Below are 13,138 nucleotides of genomic sequence, written 5' to 3'. Positions count from 1 at the left end.
GTTCTTGGTGCAAGGGCACACTTTTGCCATATGGATAATTGCAAAAGTGATGCGTAATTCATGGTGCCGTCAGTGGCTGCAATCCATTCTTTGTGAATTCAGTGGGGAATGTGATGAGGAAAAAGAACAACAATCATCTTTCCATTTTCCAAAGCTCCTGTCTGGCTCTGTCTCTGTTGCTCCACTCATCTCCAGCTCCACAGCTCCACTTGAGCCAACCTCCTCATCCCTGGCTTTAATGAGACAGGCTACTGTCACAGTCACACCTGAACTTAGTGCTTGTAATATCTGCTGTGCCTGTGCTCTGGCAAATGTTATCTGTACTCATACGTCTGTCATGGCTTAGATTGACTTTTAGGAAAAGTCAGGTTTCAGGTGATTGCTGCAACCTGCAGGCTTGTGCATTAATTCAATTCAATTCAACATTGCAAAGCAGAATTAATGCACAAGCCTGTCCTCCCAAGAAACACGATACAATAGGTCACAATGTCATCCTCCGAAAACAACCTATATTTATGTTTTAATGACAGACACCATCTAGCGGCTATACTATTTATGAGCCGCAGAAGTTCAAATCACGTCCATATAAGGTGACAAATTCCCATATTTGTAGGTGGGAGGTTGGGTGACTAGTAAGATCCTAACTTGTAAAACCTGGACTTAGTGGACTTTGCTGCTGGGTACCGTTCTTCACTTCCCATTTCCAACTGCAAGACAAAACAGTCGTTTAAAAAAAAAATGTAACTATGATTTTTGGTGGTTTATTTAGCCCAAATTTAGCCCACACCACATTTCAAGTGATCCTTTTAACCCAAACCATGATCTTTCCCTTAACCTAACCAAGGGCTTTTTGTGCCTAAACCTTAACCACATCATTTTCACATAATAAAACATAATTTTTAATAGTGATGTGTAACAGTTTTGGAAAGCACAGACAAATGATGTTGCCCTGTTGAATTAATGCCAGTAGGGGTGCCAGATTAGAAACACACACCCATGGGTCACTCTGGAGTACACGGCCAACTGTTTGATCATTTAATTTGAAGGAATTGCTGTAATGCACTCTGTGACCTGTGACATTGCAACTTCAGAGCCACTTAAAGCTCAGTCCCCCTCTATCCAACTCCAAGGTGATAAGGATAATTGTGAGGTGCCATTGCAATCTTTTTGGGCTTGTGTCCAGATCATGAAAACTGAAAAAACATGTACCTTATACTTCTCCTTACATCTGTCTCTCTTTTTCAGAAGAATGAGTTGTACTGTATATTCCAGTATCCTTTGAAAGCAGCACGTTTAGTGTTTCATTGTATTAAATATTTCAAGAGTGAATCGATAAGATAAAGCCTGGAACCAGATGTTGTCTGGCATAATGGCTTGAGGAAAAGGATTTACTACAGAATACAAAGGGTATTTGAAGAAAGGAGTGTATGAATATTATTTAAAAGCCAGGACTGAGAGACAGATGGAGTTGTAGTAATTACAGAATATAGGCCAAGGTCTTTTCGACAATCACACATCTTTTTATATGCAAATCCCTCACAATTGTCTTAGAATGGTCTTAAATTCAGTCATTTACGGCAGCAGAACCATGTTTTGACCTTATTAAGGCTCGTACAATAGGGATAAGAATGGATTGGAATTACCAGTTTCAATTTATCCAATTTTTTCCCACATCTGCCTAAATCGCAGTTGGAAATGTCCTGCTGTGTTCCTAGCCTGCCTTCATCAAACTGAAATCTATTTCTGGCACAGAGAGGACCTCTCTCACACTCTCTCCTTATGTATTTCAGCGCTCTGAATGAGAGTGGAGTCCTTGACATTTGTCTGTTTTCCTTCTCTAACAAGCATTGCTCTTCAGTGTTGGCCCTCACTCATAGAAACCATTCGAGCCATTAAGACCTTGCATCATAAACGCTGGGCATCGTTCTCACAAAAGAGGTGCAAGGTGCTGTTTTGTGTGCTAGCGATAATAAGTGTGTTAATTATTCCAGCACTTGGTGAAGAGTAGAGTTGTTGCTGGACTAAAATGACACGCTGAAGTGGATTTTGATACATGGTGCATGTGGTAAAACTGTTGTATGTTAGCATTGTATTGCATTGCATCCCTGGGGCTCCTTAACTGATGTTGGAGTGTCTTCTTTTTTGTTTTGCATTTGATGTGGCAACCCAGTCTCACAGCAAAACGTATCACAGCTACGTTGGTCCACAGTGCGAAATGTAGCCATCTCACAATTTGGGCTCATAAATTGTGAGATGGCTATGTTTTTTCTGCCCTATTATTTTCTATAGGACTGCATTCACGTCACGTCACATTCAAGTTTTTGTCTGCAAAAACAAATAAAATGGCTGCCATTCATTTCATTCTCGGTGTAAAATGTAATATTTTAAGTAGATAGTTTTTGCATTAAAATGTGTTTTGATTACATTTCTAGCAAGAAATATGCATTTTGTTTTCACAATATCTGTTCAGTGAATGTATATGATGTCTAGTTTATCACTTATTACGAAGTCGTTTTCAAGTGCGCCACAAAATTGTAGAAATACAACGTTTTCCTGCTGTAATATTAATTCAGCAACCTTCTTGTCTTTATTATTTTTCTGTGAATATTCTGAGTGACGTACTTCCTGTAACCAAAACTGTTGTTTTTTGTCAATGAAATGTTTAAAAAATAAAAGGTGTGTGAGTAGGACGGGGGCAGCTGGGCAGAGGAGTTTCCTTATGGGAGCACATGATGTCACTCGGGATTCCCCCGGGCATCCCGTTTTTTTCTTTATCCCTTTCAACAATGACAGCTGATCAAAAAGCAGTTATGATGCACAAAGCATGAGATATGAGTGAATTTATAAGATACACAGGAATTATAAATGAATCTATTCATTAAAATGAGCACATCCAGTGAAAACACAGACAGATCATTTGTTGTTAACAATCTCAAATCACTTAAATGTTAAATGTTACCTCATTGGCCTGTCACCAATATTACTGCTCTTCTAAATCACTTCTCATTTCAGAATAATGAATGAATTAATATTACAGCGCGTGGCCGAGTGTGTGGCTGAGCAAAACGTTGTATTCCTACAACAGAGATTGTGAAAACAAAATGCATATTTCTCACTAGGAATGTCATCAAAATACATTTTAATGCAGAAGCTATATTAAAATATTACATTCTACATTGAGAATTAAATGAATGGCAGCCATTTTATTTGTTTTCGCATATAGAAACGAATAGGGCAGAAAAACATAGCCATCTCACAATTTAAGAGCCCAAATTGTGAGATGGCTATGTTTTGCACTGTGATACATTTTGCTGTGAGACTGGGTTGGAAGTGTCTGGGGAGATACTGCTTTAGGATGAAGGAGTAGAAATAGTACTGAGAGGTAGTGAAACCGAAAGCTGGTTGTTTTACATTCCAATCACCTTGATCCTGCAGGGATTTTGTTTTGCATCCTAATGAAGCGCTTTCCTTCGCACGTTGCTCAGGTTAAAATCCAGGTGCCTCTCTGTTTGAGATGAAACTGCTCAGAAAGCAAACTACTCTCAGAGGGTTTTGTCATCTTGTTCTCAGGCGTCATTTCAGAACAACAAAGGGACAGATGTAACAACAGTGTGACGTAAAAGGAAGTAAGGCCATTTGCATGAAGATATGAATTTTCTTTCCTTGGCAATGCAGGAGTAGTTTTTTGGTTGGGGTTTTAATGGTGAGCAAAAGGGGAAAGCTCAGAGCTGTTTTTATTCCAAAGAGAGGTTTCCACCCATCTGCGGTGGTTGGCAAGAGACCTTGAAGAGAAAGCTGCATCCTGCCTTGCCTGCAGTCAAAAAAAGAGAAAAGTAGCAAGAAAAAAAAACCCTGTCAAGCTAATAGATAGTCACTACCATGTATTCTGTGTCTCATAGCTGCTGCTCCTAGTCAAGGCCTCAATCACACACTACTGAATTCCCACAGGAGGCCAGAGAACACAGAGATGCCACAGTCTGACAGTGAACACTGCTCTACCCCAACACTCCAGTATAAGATCACTGTCTAAGCTATGTGTGCAGCCCCCAACTCTTACTAAAACTACAAGTCTCTTTATTCCCCAGATGCCTGGAAACTGCCTACAGTTAGCCTTCAGCAATCACACTAATACATCTCCAGCCCCAATGCAGAGACCTGCCTGACGTTAAAGTGTTGTTTGGAAATGGAACGTAATGTAGAGGGTAAATATAGCAGATGTCATCGGCTGCGAGCTCTCCAGCAAAACAATAAACAGAACATGCTGGTGGAATACTGACTTGTTATATCGCTGAGCTGGGGTTACATAAGATTTATGAACTGCCATGGCGGTAACAATTCTATGTAGGGGGGATTGATAGCGTTTGGTGCTAAAACTCGTCTGGCTGGGACATTAACTCAGCAGATTTGTCCCTGTCTTCACAAGCACAGCCTTGTCAATTATTTAAAAGAGCAAAACAACAGCCCAGAAAAGACATCATTTGGTGTTTGGAGCTCATTTACACATCTCTACTCCCAGAAGTGTACTCATGTGTTTAGGCCATAATAAGAGCTGGTCTTTCATCCCAATGTGTCTGTGTTCCAATTCACACGACTGCCAACGTGAGTCCCCTCATCTCTCAAAGACGAGGGTATCAAGGGAAAACAAAGTGGCACTGAGGAGAAGGTAACAAAAAAGTATTATTAAATACATGTTTAGTTGCTCATTTCATAGGAGGCAGAAGACTTCATTATTGTAACAGAGAGATACAGGTATAAGAGAGAGGGAGAGAGTGCAAGGACGGGCATTAGACTCTGTCAGGGCTCTAATGGAAGAAGCAGGTTTTTTGTGTCACGGCTGCTCTCTCCACTGATGGATGGGGAGGTTAACAGTCGCTGTGAGTTAGGTAGCCAAGTGCACAACATCCTCTGGAGCCACTTTTCAGATGGAGCCCTCCCAGAGCTGCTGATCTGTCAGTCAACCAATCTGAGAAAGCCCTTGACATTAACTTTTAACCCAGCTCACATGTTGTTCATACTTGACAGGCTGTGTTGTTTACTCTACTTACATCTCTTTACATATTTGTTTCAATATCTCTGGGGAATGTGAGACATTCTCTTTGAAAGACCAAAATGTATGCCAAACAGGTCAAAAGTAGATGTCTGCATGCATGTAGTTGATATTGAACTTGATCTCGTTCTAATCATATTCACAGTTTGTGTTCCAGAGGAAGTGTCTATGTCACACTGGTCAAAGAGAAGTTAATAGATTCTCTGACATTGTCAACAAAGAAAAACAAAGTACAAAGACTTGTTAAAATGGAGAGGGAGGGAAAAAGGAGTGAGTGAAAGAGGAGAAGAAAGGAGGGGTAGAGAGTGAAAGGAGGTAATGTGTGCAGTAATGATGTCGCGGGGGTATATGTGTGTTTGCAACGGTGTCATTGACATGAAAAGCCCATTGAACCCAAAGACTGATGCACTTTTCCATGGACTAGTGCAGATGAAGCATTTCTAGTCCTTCAAGACACACATATACATTTATTACGAGCACATACTGTATATGTGTACAAGTTCTGCTGAACCAGTACACGCTGGTGTACTGGTTCACACACTGAAACATGCAGACATGCTTGTTAACTATGGCAATGAGACAAATTTATTAAGCTAATGCCACACCAGTGGACAGAGACAGAGATTGATTGGTGGCTGCAACAGAAGCTTTTACTTTCCAGGCTGACACCGTATCTTGAACAATCTTTTTGTATAAGTTATATTCTGCAACTTAGAAGTGACTGATTTGAGAGTAAAAAATACGGGTAACCACCAGAGACTCAGTGTCAGTCTCATAAGCACTGCGCAGGCAGCCACTGTCCCCTGTACAATGTTAAGATCTTAGAAGAAAATAGCTCTTAAAATGGTTCACCAACAAAAACCTGCAAGCATGGCCATTTCACAGTTTCATATTATGTCTGAAAAGATAATGATGTTTACAATTCCCAAATTTCTTTGCATCAAATATTGGGTAGTGCTTCAAACACTTGTGCTGCAGCCGCATTGCTTTAAAGGTGTGATGTATTGTATACAGCTGTAATATCTGTTTTTAGTTATGTAAGATCATTGTGATTCTTCCAAGAGAAAGAAAGCAGTAAGAAAAAAGAAGGACATAAAGACAGATAAAATGAAAAGTGAATATGGAGGAACTGAAAAGAAGCCCAAGCAGTGCCCCCTCCCTTTCCTTAAAAGATGAGCACTTCAGCAAGCTGTGTTTATTTCCTGATTTCACACCTTGTTTATGATGTTAACAACATCTTTGTCCCAAAGTCTCCATGCAGTACAAGCTACATGATGTGGCAGTGAGAAAAAGGTGTGCCCACAGTCCAATCTGTCAAAGCCCTTCACAGCAGGCCCCACCACACACACACACTGCACTGGTTTGCAGCTGTCCAAAGCTGCCGAGTCTGTGTAAATAAACAGCACAATGATCTATCATAACCAGCCCAATATCAGAACTCTAAATACGCACCTGCTAACCAATTTGCACAACTTTTAAAGTCCAACAGCATTGCTATCATTGCCAATTGTATTGTAATATCTTCAAAGTAACACCATAAATATTTAGTGTGCCAGCATTAAAGGCAATTTTCCATAAACAATTTGTTCACCTAGGTCAAAACATGGATTGTGAAATTAGATACAGTATAGTATCATAAATAAAATATAGCTCTGTGGTGCAGACCAGTGGTTCTCAACGTTATTGTAGTTTCAGTGATCCCGTCTAATAAGATTTAGTTATTTAATGATATACCTTACTTCAACTGAAACACATACATGTGTAAAAAGTATTTCCTGTAGTATTTTTGTTTACCTTCTTTCAACTGATAAACCTTATCCTGTTAGTTCACAACATTTTAATAATGTACTCACAGTATGTGTAAATAGGCTATGTATTTACTGAATTTAAATAATTTCAGCTTACCTGTTTGACTTGTAGAAGGTTGACCATCTTAAAGTATAAAAAAAGGACAAAAACTCCTTGAAATAGAACTTTTTACAATTTCAGCAGATTTCATGCCTCTGCACGAAGGCCCAAATGCGAATGATGTTCTCCAGAAGGCTGTCTTTCATTTGATTGTACAGTTTGATCTTAATCAAACTCATCTCTGATAATTGCATTTTACAGCTCTGTTAATGGATGGCAATGCCAGCAGGTATAGAGCAAACAATCCAAGCTCAGCAAAGTCCTCGTCACTGGCAGCATCCATGTCATTTTTCACTTCATTCCAGAACTGTTTGGTTTTGCAGTCTTCTGTATTCTTCCACTGAAGCATATCCAGCACTCACTACTGTCGATAAAGCTTACCAAGGTCTACTGTTGGAAAATTAACAAGATGCTAGATGGGTTTTTTTCTGCGCACTGTAAATGGACTCAAAGCCCAAGTGACTGGAGATGCTGCATGCTGGTACACAGACGTTGTTTCATATGCTTCGCAAATGTATGCAGGTAGTCTTCAAAGTGTGGTTTGACGTTCTCTGCTGCTGTTGTGGGAATGTTAAGTCGGAGAAGAACCAACCGTGTACCAAAATGCCGAGTGCGTAATGATATATGGTTCAACTCTTTTACGCACAGGGCGCACGCTGGTTACGCTTGGAGTTTGTTTATGGACAGCCAAACTTAATAGCTTAGTGTTGGAAACCTCTGACTATTGGCTAAAAGGTTATCAACTTCATTTCACCGAATATTTCCATAGGCTAGAACAGCAGTCAATCAAAGCCATGTCGTCATTGTTGTCGGTCACATGTCCTCATTGGCTTTGGAGACATGTACTGCCTAATCCTAAACACCGATTGGCTTGTCGTCAGAAGCAGGAGAGGTTTACGGTCGTAAACATCTAGTCACGTGTACTCTGAGATGGACGTGCAGGTCAGGAAATGACGTAAACGGACCATATCTGGTTTTTTATTTGTGTTATTACATTACGTGTTGGACTAAATACATGTTGACATATTGAGGAAAGTATTTCGGTTTTATGGAAACGGATTTCATATTTCACAAGAATGGATATTTGGCGAGCTGTACAGAAAGTGCTGAGTCATAAGATGATCGTTGTGGATAAAGGGAAGACTTTGAAGGTATGTAGGCATTATAGCTTTTCTTACTTAGCTCAGGGGCTAGCCGAGCTAATCGCTAATAGCTAATACTATTACGGTGAGTGGTCTTGAATGAATCAGGAGAACCTAAGCTTTCCTACGATGTACGGCATGAATATATATGTTTACGGGTTGGTGTTTAAAACATTCAGAAGAACTTGTGGCTACCTCCTAACATCCGTCCCGTCCCGTAGACGGAACAGCGTGCGTTAAGTGGTTAAAATGGTTGACTGGATAGTAGTTGTACATCTTAAACAAAATCTCCATATTGTAATTTCAGTTCTTGTCTTTTGCCAACTGTAAGTGCGGTTTGAGCTCTTCATATTGGTCGAGCAGCAGACAACTTGGATTCCTTGCAAGCTTAGCAATGAGTTTATTATTGAATTGGCATTTCATCCATCTAAATGAATGATACCAGCAAAGTAGACACAATGTGCTGTTTTGTATGGCTGTAGTATCGTATTCGAACAGCAAGCTGCTTTTGCATTCCCCCATCAGTACTTTCATTGATATTTAAAGAATACGGTTCTTCCCCTATACATCCCTTAGAAGCCCATGTTGCATATCTGGACTGATTATGTGTTTTATGAGGGCAGAGCATTTTGTCCTGTGCATGTTGATGTCCTTCTGTTTACTTTCATCAACAAGCTCTCTCTCAACAAGGGAGAGAGAGCTCGTGATCCACAGTCAAAATGCTTGAATAGCAAACAATGTGCACTGCCATTTTAAGTTTGGCTACGTTGACAGGGCGGCCAATTTTCATTGTGGAGTTGCCACTGTCAAACAATGCACACACTCAACAAGTAGAGAAGGGAGCAGCATATTGAATGTGTTTTTGTGTTTTGCTGTAGTTTTGGACATCACTGTTGTGTGCCCGTACCAACAAAAAACTTTGGTATGATCCCCAGCCACACGTTATATCCATTCTTTAATTCCTTCGTCATTTTCCAATTCTCCCCGAGGTTGCTAGCTAGCTGGCTAATTTTGCTTTTCTTGCTAACTAGCAAAGTCAGGATTGAGAGACGAGCGCCATATGGTGGAGAGCATTGCAGCATGCTGTGTGAGTGTGTGTGTGTGGCGAATTGGCGTGTATGTACATGCTGATCTAGATTCAGTTTGGTAGGGTTTGGGTATAAATTAATTATTTCATTTAAAATATGGATTTTTATTAATAGATTATTATTCATGTAATTTTCATGCAAAATTGGTCTGCCTAACCAGCGGACACAAAAATTTTAACCCACGGCAACACTTCAAAAGTACCCCAATTCTGCAGGAAAACCGCAGACCTGGCAACCCTGCAGCTGTCTGTTAGAATGCATACATTTAGCCAGTTTCTCATCTCAGCACAGACTACCTAGGCTTATGAAACCATGCAATGATGGCACTATTATCCTGCTGATCGGAATAGCTCTTGGAGCTGTGTGGGAGCAGCTGGGGCAATCTGGCTGCAGGTGTACACACACACACTCCCTCTTTGTCTCTGTTGGAGATTCACACCATTGTTGTTACATCTGTGTATGTATCACCCCTCTTCAGCCTCCCACCCAGCAGGTGCAAGTACTTCTATAGAACTAAAAGGCTTCAGCTCTCTCTTTCTCCATACACTACTCATCTACTCATCATGGCCCACATAATCCTCCTGAAGAATGTGATATTATGATCACGTACTGTATGTGAGAAGCAAAACAGTTTGTACTAGAAAGTTTCTGTTTACTTTATACTACATTCCTATAAATGATGAGTTTCAACTGTAGCTGCACTACTTTAAATGAAATTGAAATTGTTTCGATGATTCCCATGATTTTTCATATTCTTGGTTTGCCGGATGTTAAGGATATGACATTTAATTTGTTTTCAACCTGTATGGATAAAAAGCAGGGGCGTACTACAGAATCCACTGTATAGCACTGTCTTTGACTGATACAGTCAACGAAAGGCAGTTGCCTGAGAGGACAAAGGGAAGAATAAATAATCATATTTAGTAGCTGATTTTTTTACCACTTACACATATGAAAAAGTGTTAGGCATCATAGCAAAAGCCTTTATGCTGTTGAAACCCACTTTCAAATCTGTAAAACTTTTATATTGCTTATGAAAACAGAAAAAGGATGATTTCACTGATATTTTTGAATCTAGACCACATGAGACCAGGTCCAGATCAAAAACCACTATACGCATCGCTTACATCATGATTTGTTTCTCTTTGTTCTCTCAGGCAACAGCCTGTCTTTACCTGTGTCACTGATCAAACCAAACAGCCAATCAAAGGTCATGTTCAGTATTCAAAGTGACCAATCAAAGGAATGGAGACATCAGCCACGGTTTATTCCATCCTTGCCTTCAAAGCCTCAAAATCTAACATCACAAGCAAACAGGTATTAAGAAGTTGTGAGTGTGTAGGAAAGGTCGAGCTTGCACTCGTCACAGCCCAGTGCTTGTGGGACTGCTTTTGTGCATGTGGAGCAGAAATTCCCTCTCACAATGGATTTCTACTCACAGATATTGTTCTGTGTGCTTGTATCACATGCAAGCGTCTGATTTTTATGTATGCAGGTTTTGCAACTAAGTAAACACCATATGAAAACCCATGGCTGTACTTATACATTTTTAGTTTTGATCTACGGTGTTCGCTGCACATCTTGATATCATAGCACAACGGTCATATTTGGACTGGAAAATGTGCTGACTGCGGTAAGATCATTTCAGCTTTCTGCCATGTCGTTGCCATTTGTGTCACATAGGCGGATCTGCCAGCACTCCAGGGTTTTCCTAGGTTTCTCTTTTATTTCAAGGCCATCTCCCAGCACCCTCCTGTTTTGTTTTCCCCAGGAGACTCCTGTAATTTGCATGACCTTCAAACTATATTATGAATACTTGTTATACTTGGATCCATGTTTTGTATGTTTGTCTTTATATTACTTAAGTTGTCATCTGTGAAACACAATCTATACACACACAACATATAATTTAAACTCATCTGTCACCACAACCTGATTCAAGGGGCGTGTGCAGCATTTCTCTACACAATCAGGCAGACCCACTAACTTAGTCATTGTCAAAATGTCAGGGCAGTACGGCGTTCCTCCTAAAAAATCCAAATACACCTGCAAGTTTAAGCAGAGTTGGACTGAACAGTTTCCATTTATATCTATTAATATAAAATGTGTATTGTACCACAGTGTTAAGCTGCAGCACTTATGTGATAAATTGATGTTGATGTTTTGTCATGACATCATTTATTTAATGTATTAATTCATTTACTATCCACTCTCCCACTGAGAAAACTCCCATATTTTGAAACCTAAATGTTGGCAGGTATATACCAGACAATATGTATAAAGAGAAAACCTCTGTCAGACTGGATTAATGTATTATTGTGTGATCTAGCCCGGAAGGTGTAGCTGAGTTAGATAACCTTTTACAAAGCCAAATATAAAGTTTAAGTTGAAATGGCAGAAAATTAGATACACGGCAGATGTAAAAAATAAATAGAGACATAAAAGACAGCTCCGAAAAGTAACCAAAACTAGTAAAGTAGTTTTGTGTGTTAAAGATTACAGCATGTACAAGAGTAAGACAGTAAGAATAGTGTTGGAATTGTATTAAATATAACAGTCTGGGTTTCTGTCAAATGTAGAAATAGGATTCAGTATTATTTCATTACCCACAAGGAACACAAGAAATCAAAAAGGTTTATCTTTCTTTCATGAGTAATTTCAACTCAGTCACTGTAGTAAATCAGCACTAACCTGTCAAATTCACAAAAAAGAAGAAAGAAAAAAAAAAAGAGAATTGCCAAGTTAGATTTAGTGTTCACATCCCAGAAAATCTCATTCATCAATGTCAGGATTTTCTTTTGATTAGAAAATTGTTTGCAATTGTTGTATAACTGATAACTGATGGACTTCCTCCATCCCTATTTGTGAAAATTAGTCTCCTGTCTGGTGAAGCAACAAGTATGCAACATCTGTCCAGGTTTGGTGGTGATTCACGGCCAGGTCTGCTCTCTCAGCCAGCAGTCAGCTCGGTCCTGCTGTGTCTATTCCAACTCCCTCCCTCTTCCTTGGCTTATGATTAATAAGACACGTCTTTGGAGTGAGTGTGTGCTAGCATTTGTGTTTAGACTTATGCTGGGTGAAGAAAGCGGTTTTCCCTGAGGAGGATGTTTGAACATAAAGGTCGTGACCTCTCAGCACCAGTCCCGTGACCCCGCAGCTCAGCATGTTCGGCCCCTGCAGCCCTGTAAACACGCACAGAGCTCTAGCTTATCTCCAGTCACAACAATAAACAAGGCATTGTTGAAAAGAGATAGAGGTATGAACAATGAGGCAAGGTGTTTTATTATCTGATCTGCCGGCCCTTGTCGAGACTGCGGGATGACTGGCACAGTTTCATTTTGAATGCAGATTTGTAAGGACAGACTTCAGAGGGAACAAAGGTCAAAGAAAAATATGATCCCTTACAGAAAATGATATACGGACACATACTTCTGCTGACAGACAAGAGGCATCTCTGAAAGCATCCAGTCTGTGTTCTACATATTGAAGATGGTAATTGTAGTCCAATTGGAGCAGAAACAATAGATTTCAACATGACAAAGCCATATGTATATAGCTTTAGCAACATAAAATAATTAGACATGAAAGACAGGGCGACATGCTAAGCGGTGGTATTTGAAAGAGAACAGCGTCAACAGAAAACGATTAGATCTCACCGCAGCACTTCCTCTCTTTCAAGCCCTTTTGGCAGGGACAACCATGTGTGCAGCCTCAAAATGAATAATTAATGTAAATTGGAATTGTTAGCAAGAGTGGCAAAATCACAAGGGCTCAGAATAATTGGCAGTAGTTTTTTTTGTTGTTGTTGTTGTTTTTTTTTCCACTCACTACTCTGTTGCCACTGGTAAGAAATTAAGAATAGTGAAACATATTGAGATGTGGTTTGGGATAGGGTTGGGAGAAGTAGAACAACTGAATGAGCAGATTCATTTGAGACAGAATTCAATTAGAAT

Source organism: Scomber japonicus, chromosome 6, assembly GCF_027409825.1.
Source record: "Scomber japonicus isolate fScoJap1 chromosome 6, fScoJap1.pri, whole genome shotgun sequence".
Lineage (NCBI taxonomy): Eukaryota > Metazoa > Chordata > Actinopteri > Scombriformes > Scombridae > Scomber > Scomber japonicus.
This window is presented reverse-complemented; position numbering follows the sequence as displayed.